Here is a 15729-nt window from a genome sequence, read left to right as displayed (position 1 = left end):
AGCCATGGGATTGGGAAATAATGTTGCTGGCGAAAAACCCAAAGCAATTCCCACAGCGATGCTGTTACAGACAGAGACCTGACATCACATGAGTTTTGTTAACCACTAAATTACAGACCCCGAGAAGCCAGCTCTGTTTCAAAAGACAAAGGCAATAGGCAATTAATACGCTGGTCGTTTACCGCACCATGGATTTGGCACGGTCCTGCCTGGGAATCCTGTGGGGAAAAGCTTTTGAAACTGAAAAAGATTTGATAGGGAAGGGGGAGGAGAGCAAATGAAGCTCCCCATTGTAAAGAGAGGCACAGGGAAAATCCTGTTTCCAAGATAAATACTGTGGATCTTCTGTAACCCCCTGCCTTGTGCATGGTCCCTCTACCAAGGGACAATCCTGCTGCCTCCCCATGGCAAAGTGCCCACCACAGCTCACCACAGTCCAGGAGCCCAGGTCACCCCAGGAGCCATCACAGCCCTCAACCCTGTCACAACATTTTCTCTTTAGAAAGCAGAGGGGATGGCAGCCAGATGCTGGCTTTCCCAAACCTCCCTCCTCCTCCTCCTCTTCCTCAAGTGCCTGAGAATACATGGACATTGAAGAATCCCTGCTCAGATGCAAGATGTCTCTGAGGAGTGGCTGCTGGATGGCACAGCTCTCCAGACCTAGCAATAGCTTTGTCTCCCAGGGAACACATGGCAAAAAAAAAAAAACCAAACAGAGAAAAAAAAAACCCACTCCACACACAGAAAGGAAGTTCCCAGGTTGAGCAAGAGGGGCTGCCGTTTCTTTGCCCCATTTTCACCGGAAAAGCCATTCTTCACCATCAGAGCTGAGCTACTGGAGGGCAGGGAAGTATTCCCCTAGGACAGGGAGCCAAGGGTGTGCTGGCAGACATTGTCCAGAGCTGTTTGCTCAGGGAGAATTATGCCATGGTTCTAAGAAAGAAATGGTGACATGAACCCCCTGATTCCTTGGCCACTTCTCCTCTGCCTGTTTCTAAAGGGAGCTGGCTGCTGTAGCCAAACCCACAGTCTGATAAGTCTGGCATGTGGGGCTGGGTCCCAGCACTCTACATGCTGAAAAAAACCCCAACAAACTCCAGGGTTTGGAACACACATCCCACATCCAGGAGTCAGCTCATGGGAACCTGCACCATCAGAATCACCACACCCCTGGAGCTCAATGCTGGTACAAAGAGGATCACGGTGATGGCCTGAGGAGCCAGCACATCAGCTGGGGTGGCTTTGCTCATGAAGATTCCAGAGATTTAGTTCAGTCACCTCACTGTGACTCAGCTTTGAAAAAAATATTGAATGTCCAACCTTTGCTGGGCAAGGAAAAGCAGGAAGCCAGGTGTCCTGCCCTGGCCAAGTGGCTGGACAGACATCTTGGTGAGCAGGGAAGACATCTGCTCCACCACACCTCCTCCTCTCTTCCAGTAATGCTTCCTGAAGCATCCCTGGGCTTTCTGCCTCTCTCCTCTTTTCTGCTTCCCTTCTCTGGGGAGGGGCTGTCTCCTGGGCTCCCATGCTCCACAACCCTGCCACTGCTGGACACAGGGTCTGGCCCCATGGTGTAAAGAATCAGCCTCACCCTGATGCAGACCTGGAGCTGCCACTGGCTTGAACAAGGGGAAGACTGATGGGGTTTAACAATCAGGTGACACGAAAGGTCCCACCACCAAGGACACATGGACACCAAAGCAGTAAGTTTCAGACAGCACACATACAAGGGCAAGACCCCAACATCTCCTTTTCTCCAAGGTCCCCACCAGGTGCCCCAGCCCGTGCTCACATGGACCCCTCCCATGTGAAAGCTTCTCCACGTGCAGCACTCAACCAGGTGGCACAGCCCAAAGGATGAGTAATTGCTACCAAATCAGGATTTTGGGTGCTGACTAACTTCTGATATCTCCTTAGTGATATTTCTCCTAATCCAGATGGCAGAAAATCAGCGTTTGGCTGTGGGAACTCCCCCACCAAGGTCTCTCTGGGCACAAGGCACTAGCACAGCACCATAAAAGAAATCCCCAAAGGCCAAGGAGGATCTGAGCCCCTTCCAGGCCAGGTTCAGAGCACCAGCACCTTACTACTCACTTAAAAAAAAACAACCAAAAAAACACAGAAAGTGATGACTGCACAGGACAGGAATTCTTTGCACTTAATTTGTTTTACAGGATTCTCTCTTCCGCTCCATCTTCTGCTTCAAAGAAGGGAACCACCCTGCCAGGACTGGCGAGGTTTTTCTGAAGCCTGTGATTTGCATTTGAGTGACCATAATGTACTTTAATAAGCCAAAACAGTTGAAGACAATAGTTTAGGTCATCAAGCCACAATAGTCTTTTGCCTATCCTGCTTATCAAAACACACAATTCCCCAACCTCTCCCCGAAAACTTTTTTAACCCACCAAATTAAAGCCAAAACGAGGAGGCAAAAAAAGCCTTGAACCCCACAGCCGTGTGCTACTGAGTGGGCTCCCAGCTCCCACCCACCCCTCCAGTGCAAAATAAAGAGATTTCTGGAACCTCGTCTGCCAGCGCCTGAGCAACAAATACCTCGTTATCTGGAACAAATCCATCTGCCAGAGCAGGAGGCCCTTCCGTGACCAGAGAGGTGCTGGGAGGTCCCTCCATGACCGTGGGCACCTCGAAAGGGGCACCCCCACAGCTAGGAGGATGGAGGATAGTCCCCGGTGTGGCATCGGGGGGTATTTGGGTGGCCAGTCCCTCCAGGAGGGGTGGGAAGGTGAAGGGGAGACTTTCCATGCTTGGTGGCATGGAGGCACTGTCCCAAACTGCCATCTCTGCTCTGGGTGCTCTTGCAATGGGCTCATCCTCCAAAAAAAGCACTTCAGTGGATAGGTGCTCCAGGATGGGTGGCACAACTGTGTTGGCAAAGTCATCTGTATCCCCCAAGGCTACTACAGGCCCCTCTGCTTCCAGCAGCACATGGCTGCTACTGAGATCCCTGACACTGGAGAGGAGTGGGCTGGCTGCTTGGGGTGGCACAGTGGCATCAGGCACATCAGCAAACTGTGGTGGGGCATCCAGCAGTTCTTCCACCACCAAGGGTATGGTGGTGGTGGTGGCATCTGGACGTGGGTACTCAGTACATGGTTCCTCAGCATCCATGGTATGATCCCCAGGGGCTGGTGGTGTTTCCTGAGCCTGTGCCTCTGGGACAGCCACATCCCCTGGTGCCGGGGGGTCAGCTGGAATAGAAATCCCTGCGGCATCCCATGGGATGGCATCAGGAGCAGGCTGCCCCAGGATGGGCAACATACTGGGAAGCTCTTCTACGGTGGCCAGGCTGTCAGGCGGCGGGAGCCCCTCACCCAGCACCATGGTGCTGTCCTCCCAGCCACAGACAAACAGCAAGTCCAGGTCTCCTGCCTGCAGGATGGCTGCTGGTACCTCCCCATATGTGACAGCCACCTCCACAGGGCACCCCTCGGTGTTAGCTCCTTCCAGGGCCAGGCCCTGGCCCAGGGGAACCATTTCCCATGGCAGGTCCTCAGCAGGCACTGGGGATGTAGTTGGAGGCACAGAGTCCAGCTCTGATGCAGAGTCAGTGTGGAAAGATGGCAGAGAACCACAGTAAGCATCATCCCTACTTTCTGCAGGACAAATCTGGCCCTCAGCTCCATCACTCTCTGATCCCAAATCTGCAGCTTCCTCCTCATAAACCAGTTCTGGGACATCCCAGTTGGCAAGCTCAGGCCTTCCAGGCAGAAGATGATGGGTTCTGGGTGGATCTGTTCCCTCAACACCAGCCTCATGCTGTGGGGGAGATCCCGGCTCCTCCACCACTGTGTCAGGAGCTGGGGGCTGGCAGGGGGACAGCCCAGTTGGCGACACAAGGCCAAGACAGGTCTCCTCGGGAAGATGTGATACTTCACCATCAGGGGCCAGCAAGTCTTGGCTATCTTCACCCCACCCTGCTGGAGCACTGGGGTAATCAGCTCCCTCCAAGCCAGAAGCTGGATGTGTACCTGGCTCAGGAGATGACATTCCACCAGCCACCAGCGCTGCCACCACACAACTGTCCATGAGCTCCAGGTCCACCAGTGTGTCAGGTTCATCCTCCACTGGTCCTGGGGAGCACTGCTGAAGGAAGCCCAGCCCTGCCATGGCCATGGGGCTGGGTGAGGCCCCTCCATCTGAGTCTGTTGGGGTGACAACCGAAGTGTCCCTTTCCGAAAAAGGCTCTGTTGATGGCTCCAGAGTGCTGAGAACCTGCGAGCTGCAGGTGACATCAAAGTCCTCCAGATCTGACACAACGGCAGAGTCAGAAGCACTGATGTCCAAAGGGACCCCACACTGAGACACTTTGACTGCTGCCTCGGCCAGTTTGGCTGAATTTGGGTCCAGCCCCTCTGAGCCCATTGGAGAGACCTGAACCTCCATGGGACAGCCAGGGACCACCCCATCTCCCTTGTCCTCATTCAGGCACTGCTCTTCCAGCTCCAGGAACATCTGCACTGAGTCCGTGTCAGACAACTCGGGACCTGTGGGGCTGGCTGAGCACTCCAAAGCTGGAGAAAAGTCCTCAGCCTGGCACTGCACCGCCATGTCCTCTGTACAGCCTGGGCTGCCAGTGAGGGGGCTGGTGGCACCCCCCCGGGACATGCAGGACCAGGAGGTCCCCAGGCTGGGGGCAGAGCCACCCACTGGAGCGGCAAATTGTTCCCTTTCTTCAGAAATATCTGCCAAGCAACAGCTCTTCTTCTCCTCTGCCACCAGAACAGCCTTTCCTCTCTCTGACAGCGCCGCCTCCTCCCACTCCTCCATCATCACCCAGCGCTCATCCTCCTCAAATCTCAGCTCAGACTCCGTTTTCTCCCGGAGATTGGAGGTGATGAGAATATCCAGTCCCACATCTAGCAGTTCCTCACTAAGACATGGGGAGAGATTGACATTCTCCATAGTACAGTCCGACTCAGAGGCCTCCAGGGTCTCCTGGTGCCCATCGCTGAGGCTTCCCTTGATGAAATTCTTCCTGGCTCGTGGCCAGGTGGCACTGGGGAACCTGCGAATCCTGGCCAGGTTCCTGATGTGGCTGTCACCAGTGTTCAGCAGGCTCTGGTTCTCATCCCGGGGACCACTATAGCCATCCACGCTGAACTGCTTGGCTGTCAAAGCTTCTCCTGTGCCAGATGACTTGGAGACATGCTCCAAGGTGAGAGACTCAGACATGGGCTCACCATGATGGGGCTGGCCTGGGTTCTCAGTGAGCATGGCACTTGACTCACGCTTATCCCGCAACGAAGGGTTGGAGGCACCTGCTTCTGACACCTCGCTCAACGAAGCCCCCATTCTTTCTGCAAATTCAGTGAAGTTTGGTGGCATGAAGGATTTCCACGACCGCCGGTTGACATTCTCCTTCCTCTCAGGATTTGGTCGTCTCCTTGGTGGAGCTGGCGCTGGCTTGGAGACATCACTGCTGAGCTTCAGCGCGTCAAAGATGACTCTCTCGTCCAACTTCTTCGATTCTGGTGCCCTGGACTCAAAAACATTGGCAGCTCCCAGAGTCCCGTTGCTGGATATGGTGCTGCCATCCCCTTTGCCCAGGGTGCTCTTGGAAAGCTGGTTGAGCTTCGATCCCTGATCAATTTGCTCGTTAATTCTCATCGTGTCGTATATCGACCGCTGGGGCACGTAGCAGTCCTCTATATAACCATCCTCCTCCTCGCCCTTCCCCAGGCAAGTGCGGTTCTGCCGTAAACAGTCTGGCCGGCTCAGTGGTTTGCCCATGCTCTCGTCCTTACGGCTGATGAGGGGTTGGACTAGATGAACTTTAAAGTTCTTTTCCAGCCCAAAACCATTCTACGAGTCTATGATTCTATTACAAAACCGTCTCGGCAACTTTTTGCCTGCCACTGCAGGAAGCATCACACGGCCAGCAGGTCCCAAACCCGCTGTGGCAGACTCAAATCCCAAAGCTCTGGGGATGGAAGGGGGCACCGGCAGTGCCGTGCTGGCTCAGCAGCCCCACTGGTGGTCTTGAGTGGTGAAAGAATCCATCTCATCCCCCTCGACCCTCTCAGAAAAACCTCATTCATCAGCAAAAAAACCCCGTATCCAAATCCAACAGCTTCTAGAAAGTACTCCAAATAGACAGAAGAGTTTGAAGCTCTCAAATTATCCCGTCTGTCCTTTTTTTTTTTTTTGTTTCTTAATAACAAAGGCACTGCTTGTCCCAGCCACTCACGGAAGGCAGCCGGAGCAGCCAGCAGCTCCTGACATGTCCTGCCGAACTCCGAGTCCTGTTCAAGTCCAGCCGGTGGGAATTAGCCTCTCCCCCCGACTCTCGTGTTTTCATTTGAACTGAGCTTGTCAGCGGATATTCGTGCAAGTTTAAACACAGGAAGTTCTTCATTCAGGGCAAACTCCGAGGTTTCCTGTCTCCAAAACACGATGGCATTGTTGTGCCCCAACTTGTCACCTCGCTGGGAAGTCCCGGGGTCACCGAAACCCTCCCCGAAATTCCAGCCGGGGTCTGCGGGGCGTTGGGCACACGTCGCCCAGCCCTGCGGCGGTGGCAGATGAAGGCTGCTCAGTCTCGGCTCTTTTTTTTTTTTTTTTTCCTCTTTTTCCCCAGTAAGAAAAAAAAAAAAAATTGGCTATAAACCGCATCCAAAAATGGCAAGGGGACGGAGCGGTACGAAATCCCCCAACTTGCCGGGGGCCGGCGGGGAGCAACCGCAGCTGGAGGTGGCTTCTTCCTCCTCCTCCTCCCGGCCCCCCGCACTAACTTTCCCGGTGGCCAGTGTTGGGCTGCGGCGGCTCCATGGCGGGGGAGGTGGTGTGGGGGGGAGCGGCAAGGACCGGTCCCCGCGGCAAGGAGGGCGGGGGGGGACCGGGGACACAGCGGGACCGCCCTCCCCGTCCTCCCCCGCCGCTCTCACCCCTTTCCCCGCGCGGTTCAGCGGCCGGGCCGGGGGCGAGGGGCTCCGCGTTGCCCCCGCGGACAGCCCCCGGCCGGCGCGGCGGGATGCATGGCGTGCCCGGGCCGCTGCCGCTTTCCTCCTCTTCCTCCTCCTCCTTTTCCCCCTCCGCCGCCCGTTTCTCCTTCCCGCCGGCGGAACAAAAGGCCGAACCGCGCAGGCCTCCGCTCGCCCCAGCCCCGCCGCCAGCACCGGGCTCCCGCCGCGCTGCCAGCCCCGGCGGAGGGCGGGGGGGAGGCGGGGGCGGCCGGGGGGCGGCACCGCGGGGCGGAGCGGGCCGGGGCCGCCCCCCTTCGCGGGTACCGCCGGCCCTTCCACCCCCCCTCCTTTTCCCGACCCCCTTCTCTCCCCCTTTAGCGGGCTCGGGAGGGGGGGTACGGCACCTCAAACCTACCCCTCTTCGCCCCCTCCCGCTCTCGGCGGCCGGCGCAGTCCGGGGCTGGCCCCTTCCCCGCCCCACCGGGACTGGCCCCTCCTCCGGGGGGAGGTGGCAGCCCCCGACAAAGAGCAACAACGCCCTGGCTCGGCGGCGGCTCCGGCCCCCCTCCCGCACACCGGCCCCGCGCTACCCCTCTCGGCCCTTTGTCCGCAACCGGCACTGGTTTTTCCCCCGTGCGATGGGTTTAACGCCGAGCCCCGCGCTGGGAGGGGGGGGGCTGACCGCCCCCCCCCCCCGCCCTTTCCCTGTACAAAAAACCCAGTTCTTAAATCACCGAAAAATAAACACACACACCCTCCTCAAAATATCATTTTTTGCCTTCTCCGAAGCCAACCGCTCTGCCAATAAAACCTATCCGCAACTTGCCACCGCACGCCTCGCCGGCTCCGCTCCCTAAAAAACCTCATTAGTACAGCCCCAGCAGCGTGCTCCCCACACCCCATCACCATCTTTACAACTCCCCCTCCCCCCGACCCTTGGGTTTAAGAGCTGGGGTGGATTTCAGAGAGCTGGGAGAAGGAGGCAGCCCCGGCGCCTGAATCACGAAGTGATGCTGGGGGAAGTCACAGACTTGGGAAGAAAAACCAGGAGGGTTGGGAACAGCCTCCACGCATCTCCAGGCAACAGCCGCCCCACCAGCCGCCCAGCCTGCTCCTTCGGGGAGGAATTACAGCCTAGGGATAAAAATACGAGAGCCCAGGCAGGTGTTTAATACATAACAACATGCGCTGTGCACCCCACTAGTGCCAACGCTGGGAGCTGTTGACCTCGGTTTGCACTTTGCTGTGCCACAGCTTCACCAAAAGCTCTGGTGAACCACAGCCACCTTATGGGAAGAGGGTGAAGCCAAGGGAGAGCTGAAAAGCCCCATTTTTCATTAAAAGCCCCATTTTCATGAAAAGCCCCATTTTTCAACAGCACTGTGAGCGCCCACTGTCTCAAAAACCACGGGGGTTTGGACAAGGTCATGGCACAGCTATGAGGGGAAGCCTGGCTGTCCCCAAGCCCTTGAGCCCTTCGTCCCCAGGCACTGATTGCACACATAGCAGCTCCAGCCCTGTGTTCCCCAAGGGGCTTTTTTGTCTTTGGAGAGAAGGGAATGGGTGCTTTGTGGAAGAGGAGGGTTTGGGGCTCTGGAGGAGAAATGCCTGTTGAAGGAGCTGGCTGCACACTGGGAAATTTTTGGAAACTCCTTATCCTACTTCCCTGATTAAACTGGACTAAGGGAAAGAGCAGGAGGTGAAGAGGGAGTGGAGAGGGGAGCAGAAGCAGCTCCCACAGCCCCGCATGGAGCAAGGGGGAGCACAAGCAGCCCCTCTGCCCATCCACAGCCATCCCTTCCACATCCTTCCAGACAGACTGGCCTCTGTCCCTGGCTGCCAGCACTGCAGGAGTGTCCCAAAGCCCAGATTTTTATACTCAGCAGGGGAGACATGTTATTAACCCAGCACAGCTGAAACAACACGGGCTGGGTGGTTGTGCTGTGCCAGGCTCCCACCTTGGCCGGGAGCTGGAGCTGGAGCAGGAGCAGGCAGGACCGTTACTGCTCCAGGGCCCCTCCGTGAGGAATCCCAGGCATCCAGGCTGGGGCGCGGAGGCTTTCTGTTCCACTTCGAAGAAGGAACGATCTCAAACTCGACGTGGAGCTGCCGTTTCACAGCCAGAAATTCTTTTCCCATTTCCTCACCGAGTCACGTGCCAGAAGCAAGCCAACTCTTCCTCCAACACATCCCCCTCTATCCCTAAAATCATTAGGGAAATATTGGGCGAGTACTAAAGCCAATTAAAAACTTGCTGTGCTTGGCCTGAAGATCCCAGCTGGAGCTCTCACAGGTTCCCCAAGCCATGGGTCACTTGGCTTTAAGCCACCAAGTGCCACCCCAGTGCTGGGGACAGAAGTCAGAGAGTGCTGAGAATTGCAACCCTGGGGCTTTGCTCAGGCTTTGTGCTGGTGCAAGGGAAGGACAGGGCAGGACACGAAGGTCCTGGTTGAATTTTTGTCCCTTCAGGTGTCTCCACACCTCCAGCACTCCAGGCCACTCACTGGCCATGTCCTGCAGGTAAAAACCCCTCAGCTAAAACCCACCCAGAGTTTTTTCCAGACTTGCTACAAGTAGAAGCATCCCCATTCCTCTCTTGGACCCATAGGTTTCAAACTTTCCTCATATGGGCACCATCCCTGGAGCATGGGGTAGGGTGTCTGCCCCGTCATGGGGTGATGTCACCCTGTTTACAACTTCATGACATCCTGCCTGCTGCTGCTGCCACTGTTTACACGGGAAAGCAGTATTTGGAAAGCAATGTATTTTTAGCTTTCTTTTAATGCAGCTCAGCAGCTGGAAAAGATGGACCTGTGGTATGTGACAAGCAAGAGAGGCCTGAGACAGCTTGAGATCGCTGATGGATATGGTGCTAATGAGCCCTGGGGTACAACCAAGGAGCCTCAAGATATTCAAAGTTTCTTCCTCACCTTGGGGCCACCCCTGCCCTGGGCATGCAGCACCCACTCACTCAACCCAGCCAAGGGTGGATGCAAGGGAGCTCCTGCTTTTACACCACCAAAACAACATTTTGTCTCTACAGGTCCTGCTGATCATGTCCTCCATGTGTGAGTCCATGAGGGTCACCAAGCTGGTGATGGCAGGAGGGACTGTAGGGCTGGGACATGGTGCCATGTCCAAGAAGAGCCGAGGAGATAACCCCAAATCCTGGAGGGGTTCAGGGCAAGTTTCAGCCTCCTTTGGACACTGCAATAAATGCACAAAGCCTGCACTTCCAAAACCTGCCTTAGAAACTGCTTTTTAGGATTCCCTGGGATTGGAACCAGAGGATTCACATTCTTTAAGGCTTTTGCTGCATTTGTCAGATGGTCAGAGGCATTTCTTTATCTCCCTCCTCAAGTTGCTCCTTCTGCCAAATTTTTGCGATTGCCATTTCAGCACCGCGTGGGCAAGCACTGAGCTCCCAGCCTGTTCCCTAATCCCATCCCACCGTGCTGGGCTGGGTGCTCCCTTATCCCTTCAGCTTACAGCTGACTTCAAACCAATTTAATGTCAGGTCTCTGCCACCATGCAATCCCTCCCTTCAAAAGCGACGGCTGTTGGTGACGCAGGGAACCAATGTGCCTTTCCAGCAGCAATTTGCAACCTGGAGCCTGGATAATTTGGGACTCTCCTCCACAGAGCTGTGGGAGGAAACCTCAGCTGGCTCCGTGGGGGTCTGCACCTCCACTAGAAAAGTTTTATGAAGAGGTTAAAAAATGAAACACCCCAAGAAACGTTCCTCAGGCTGGATGTGCAGGTGCAGTTAACTCTGTGGTTTTAAATGTATTTGTTTTACTGAGGGTGCAGGAGCTGCACTGGAACACTTCCTCTGCATGGCAACTAATAGAGATGCTGGTATAAATAATTCTCCTGAATGAAGCCTGGAGCCCACGTGCTCCACACAGGCACCCACCATGGCATTCAGTGCTCTGTGGGGCTATCCTGGAACCCCTCTGTGTCCACAGAGCACCCTGAAACAACCCAGCAGCAACCTAAACCAGGACCATGAACCAAGGGCAGAGCCACCTAAGGTGTCCTTGCAGCCAGGAGGTTCAACCTGCTGAAATGCCCATTTTTGTTCTCAGCTGCCCAGTTTTCCTGCAAATTCACCTCTGTGGCTGTCAGTTATTGCTCTGGTGCTGCCTGAATGCCTCTCCAGCCATTCCATGACCCAGCACCCTCAGACAGGGTGCTGCCACCCCCCTGCCCATCCCGGGGGAATGGCAAACTGCAGAAACTGCTCCTCAGGTCAACCAGGGATGGCAGAGCTAGCAGAGGGATGAGGTGATTAAAAAACTGCTCTAGAGGCTTTTTCAGAAGCGAGGTGAGTTATCATTCAGAGAAGCCTCTGGATGGGAGACATTTTAAACCACTCCTTCAGCAGAAGAATTGGCAATTGTTCTTAAACACTGTGGTGACTAATCCAAGCCCCAGCCCTTCCCTGAAGAAGTCCCAGGCTGCTCCAGAGCCAGTGGCCACACTCACTCCCTTCCCCAGTGGAATGACTCGCTTGAACACTGGAGGGTGATGGGAATGTCCTGTGGTTGCTCCACCACACACTTCCCCACAGATCCCTCCTCCACAGCTGTGTCCTGCTGGTACAGGGCTCCTGTCCCCCCCCTTCTGCTCAGCCCTTGCAGACAAAAACGTTCCCATCTCCTCCTCCCTCGGATCCTCAGCTCTCCCGAGCTTATGCAAAGCTGGTATTTTTAGTATCTCCTGGAAACACTGTGAAGTGTCATCACCACCAGCTAACAAGCAAGAGGACATTCCTACAGCCACCTCCCTCAGCTGGGACTGCCAGGGTCACTAAAGCATCGTCCAAGGGGTGGTTTTGGAGCAGTGACCCAAGCTGGGTCCACTTGATCACAGCTTAATTGTTTTATAGTTGAGAAAAGAAAAAAGAATAAAAGCCTCACTATTATTTGCTTGATCTCAGCAGCTCTTGGCTTGATTGCTCTTGTTCTCAGCTCTCTCAGGATCAGAGAAGGGCCTGGACACCTCTGCCTGCCTGCTAACAAGTTAAGGTCAAAACCCATCACTGGCTGATGAAGCACCTCCCCAGCAGAGCTCCCTTCAGAGAGGATGAGCTCCGGGGGCACCTTTGCTCTTCCCTTTGTGATAGAATTTATTTCCAAGCAACAAGGATGCCTGAATGCCTTTTGTGCAAACACGTTTGTTCATAACACCCCCAGATGACTGGGGCCAGACTGGCCCCAAACACCACCACAATTCTGCAGCTCCCCTGGGACTCCTTGCCCCAGCCAGGGTTGGTGACAGCCCCATCACCCATCACAGCCTGTGCTTATCACCCCCCCATATATCATCCCCTTCTCCGACGAGGAGAGATGGTGCCTTTAAGGCAGCTTAACAGCTGTCAGAGAGGAGGCATTTTTGTGTGTGTTGCTGATGCTGAAAATACGAGCCAGAGATACTTTAAGTAGGTCTGGAAAGCATTCAATGAGAAGACACCGTGGTGCAGCCTGTCCCTGCTCCCTGCCCAGGCCCACCCAGCTGCTCCCAACTGGACGACTGTCGGGAGCCATGCACATTCCTCCGGGGGCACAGAAGGGTTAAAAATACCCTCAGCCAGGCTGGGGCACAGCAAGTGGCAGTGTCCCTCCCCTGTCCCATCCCAGAAAACCACCTCCTTTCTCCTACCCACCCCATCAGTGATGTACCCCCAGCCCTAGGAGGCTCATTGATTGGGTGTGGAGTTACCCAAAAAGTCTCCCTTGGGGCCTGGGCTGGATGCTCAGGTAACACCTGTGAGCACACATGCCTGCTAGTGGTGGCAAACATGCCATCTTGAGCAGCTAAAGATTTACACTCAATGCCTTTGGTGTAAATACCTTGACAGATTCAGCCCTGCGAGCCTGAGATGGGATGTGGGGTTTCCTCTGCCCATCCTCGAGATGGATGGAGGCAGGAGCAGAGCTGCCAGTCCCAGAGGTAGAATCACAGAATTATTCACGTTGGAAAAGACCCTGAAGATCATCACACACGCCTCTTGCAAAGGAAGATGGCAAAACACAACTAGGGACTGTGATCATCCCCATCCCTCCCAGGAGGGCAAATAGGAATGGGATAAACTGGGAAGAAACCATTCCAGTCCTTCTGCAAAATACCACTGTGAAACTCTGCATGCTGCTGGGCAGCCAAGTCCCCATCTTTCCCTGCCACTGATGTCCCATGCAAGGACAAGAGCAGCTCATGAGGACATGATGCCTGTGGGCTCCCCTTGTACCACCCAAGGCCACTGGAGCACCCTCTCCCCAAAAGCAGCAGCTCTGGGCAGTGGCACTTGGGAGAAACCCTGTTCTTGAGCAACAGTGGCATTTCTGAGAGCACAGTTGAGCCAGCTCCCCCCCCGGAAAGGTTGGGGGAATGAAGAGAGTCATAATTAGAGCACTGAAGAGAGCAGCTGTCAAGGAGCACCAGCTAATTGCTGTTTTACTTGGGGTGAAGCGGGGGGGACCCGGAGCAGGGTTAGGCAGAGTGGGATCTGAATGGGGAGATGAGTAATGCTGCTCAGGGCTTTACTCACTTGCTGCATCACCCCCCTCCTGGGGTTTTTTTATTTTCTTTCCCTTTTCTTTCCCTTTTTTTTTTTTTTTTTTTTTTTTTTTTTTTTTTTTTTATTTCAACAGACAAAGAGGGTGCTGGAGGCACAAGGGCTCTGTTGGCTCTGGGTGACCTGACTGGCTGTAAAAGTTATTGTTGTCTGGGGATTCTCCTTCCTCCCTTTTCTCCACCATCTAGCAGAAAACTTTATTGGCGTGAAGTTCACTGCATTGAGCAACTCCAGTTTCAACCAACCTCCCCAGAAATTCTTGGGGAAGAGGAGAGGCAGGAGCTTGAAATCCCACCTCCTCCCTCGGCTCCCTGGCAACCCACCCTGGCAAAGCTGCCGCTGCCAGAGATGGATGCAGCAAATCCCTTACACCCCACAGCAGACACTCCTCCACCCCCACCCCTTCTGCTCCCCCTTCATCTGGGGCTGGGGAAGGGTGAGGCTTAATTAAAACTGGGAGGTGAGATGGTGGCCAAGTGGGTGCCAGCTGCAGCAGGTCCTGGCTCGCCACATTCCTCCCTGGCAGCCATGGGACCAAGCGCAGCTGCGGGAAGGGGTGGACAGAGAGCCCAGGGAGTCCCCACGTGTCCTTCCCCTTCAACTTACTCTGCACTGATTTGGTTATGTCAAGTTGGATGCTTTTCCTTGGGTTTCAGTTTTGGGGCGAGTTTTTTGGATTCTTGCAGAAAATGCCCTGGGGTTGTTGAGCACAGCTCGAAAGCAAGGCAAGCTGTCCCGTTCCTGCCCTCCTCTTTGTCACGGGGAGAAAAGTGTCCCCAGAAAAGAAAAAGCAGGGTATGACTGAGGAGGCAGCAGCACCCTTGCCCTCATGAGTATTGCTCCGTATTGCAGCAAAACTAAAAATCCCCATGAGAGCCCAAGTGTTTGCTCTGCATTGGAGGTGACACACAGGAGCATTCAGAGGTTGTCCAAAACCAACACAGGGAATCAAAGAGGGACCCAACTGCCAACACTACACACCAGCCATGTTTTGAAACTCAAGTTCAAAATCCACTGTATAAAAGATAAACAAGAACCAGACTTGAGGTCCATTAGCCAGGAGGCCGAGCTACCCCCAGTATAGTCCAAAAACCACCCCAAAATGTGACTCCATCAGCTCTGATGGATGCTCTTTGGCCAGGGAGGACGAGCCCATGCCTGGGGCTTCCTGGCACCACCACTTCAAACCAGCAAACCTCCCCTCTGCTTCGGGCATGTAAAGGAAGATCAGTCCTGTGTACCCAACAGCAGGAGCCTGCTCCAAGGCACAGCACTCATTTCCCAACCTTTACGAGGGAAGGTTGTATCTCAGGGTTTTCTAGCTCAGGGGTGAGATGGAACGTGAGATGCTGAGAGGAACGTGATGGAGAAAACTCCTGTGCCTTTGTGTGACCCTTTATCTCTCATCCCAGGGAAACACTTCCCTCGGGAATTGTGCTGTTTGCTAAACTGAATCAACAGATCTGTTATGTTTAGTAACATTCCAACTGTTGCTCACTTGATTCCAGTCATTAAAATTTAATATTAGTGTCAGCTTTGAGAAACCCGAGCTGACAGCAGAGAGAATGGAGGAGGAAGAAATTCCCTGGCCTGAAAGCTCCCATGAGGAGCTCTGGCTGGAGGCTGTCACTTGTCCCTGGCATCACAGAGCTGGACTCGGCCGTGTGATGCTCGTGGAAACATGGCTCTGAAAGGTTCTTCCAATTTTTTGTGCCCTTTTATACAGAAAAGGGCTCCTCAAAGAGGCAGCAAGGGGAAGACAGGCACTTGGGTTAAACTCCTGCTGGAGATGAGGAGTTAAGGATGTGATCCCTTGGCTCTGATAGCTTAATATAAGCTATCCCCACACTACTCCCTGGGCAGCATGTCTGGGCTTGGAGCAATCCATCCGGATGGCCACAGAAGTCCAGGCTCCAAACCACAGAAACGTCTTTGAGCTGCACTTGAGCTCACCATAAAATGAGCGGCTAAACCAGATGATCCTTTAAAGTCTCTTCCAGATGGGTTTCTTACAAGGTGGAGCTCTGAACCAGTCCCTACTGAGTCTGAAGCCCAAGCCCACTGGGCATCAGCATCTTGGCTACTGATGGCCATGGGAGCCAGTGTGGGCCCAGCCCCTTGGTGCAGCCATCCCCACCATCACACCCACTCACTGAACCAAACAAAGGTTCCCCTCAAGCACAATCTGAGAGCTGCTTCCCAACCTCCCACCTCTCAGAAACCCGGCCA

General features: G+C 54.6%; 1 protein-coding gene across 1 annotated transcript in view; it reads right to left on the bottom strand.

Annotated features, from left to right (window-relative positions):
* Nucleotides 1-15729, bottom strand: part of MACF1 (microtubule actin crosslinking factor 1) — a 121835-nt gene that overhangs the window by 32589 nt on the left and 73517 nt on the right.

The sequence above is a fragment of the Calypte anna genome, chromosome 23, assembly GCF_003957555.1.
Source record: "Calypte anna isolate BGI_N300 chromosome 23, bCalAnn1_v1.p, whole genome shotgun sequence".
NCBI lineage: Eukaryota > Metazoa > Chordata > Aves > Apodiformes > Trochilidae > Calypte > Calypte anna.
The sequence above is the reverse complement of the archived record's forward strand: the minus strand, read 5'-3'. Positions and strand labels throughout refer to the sequence as shown.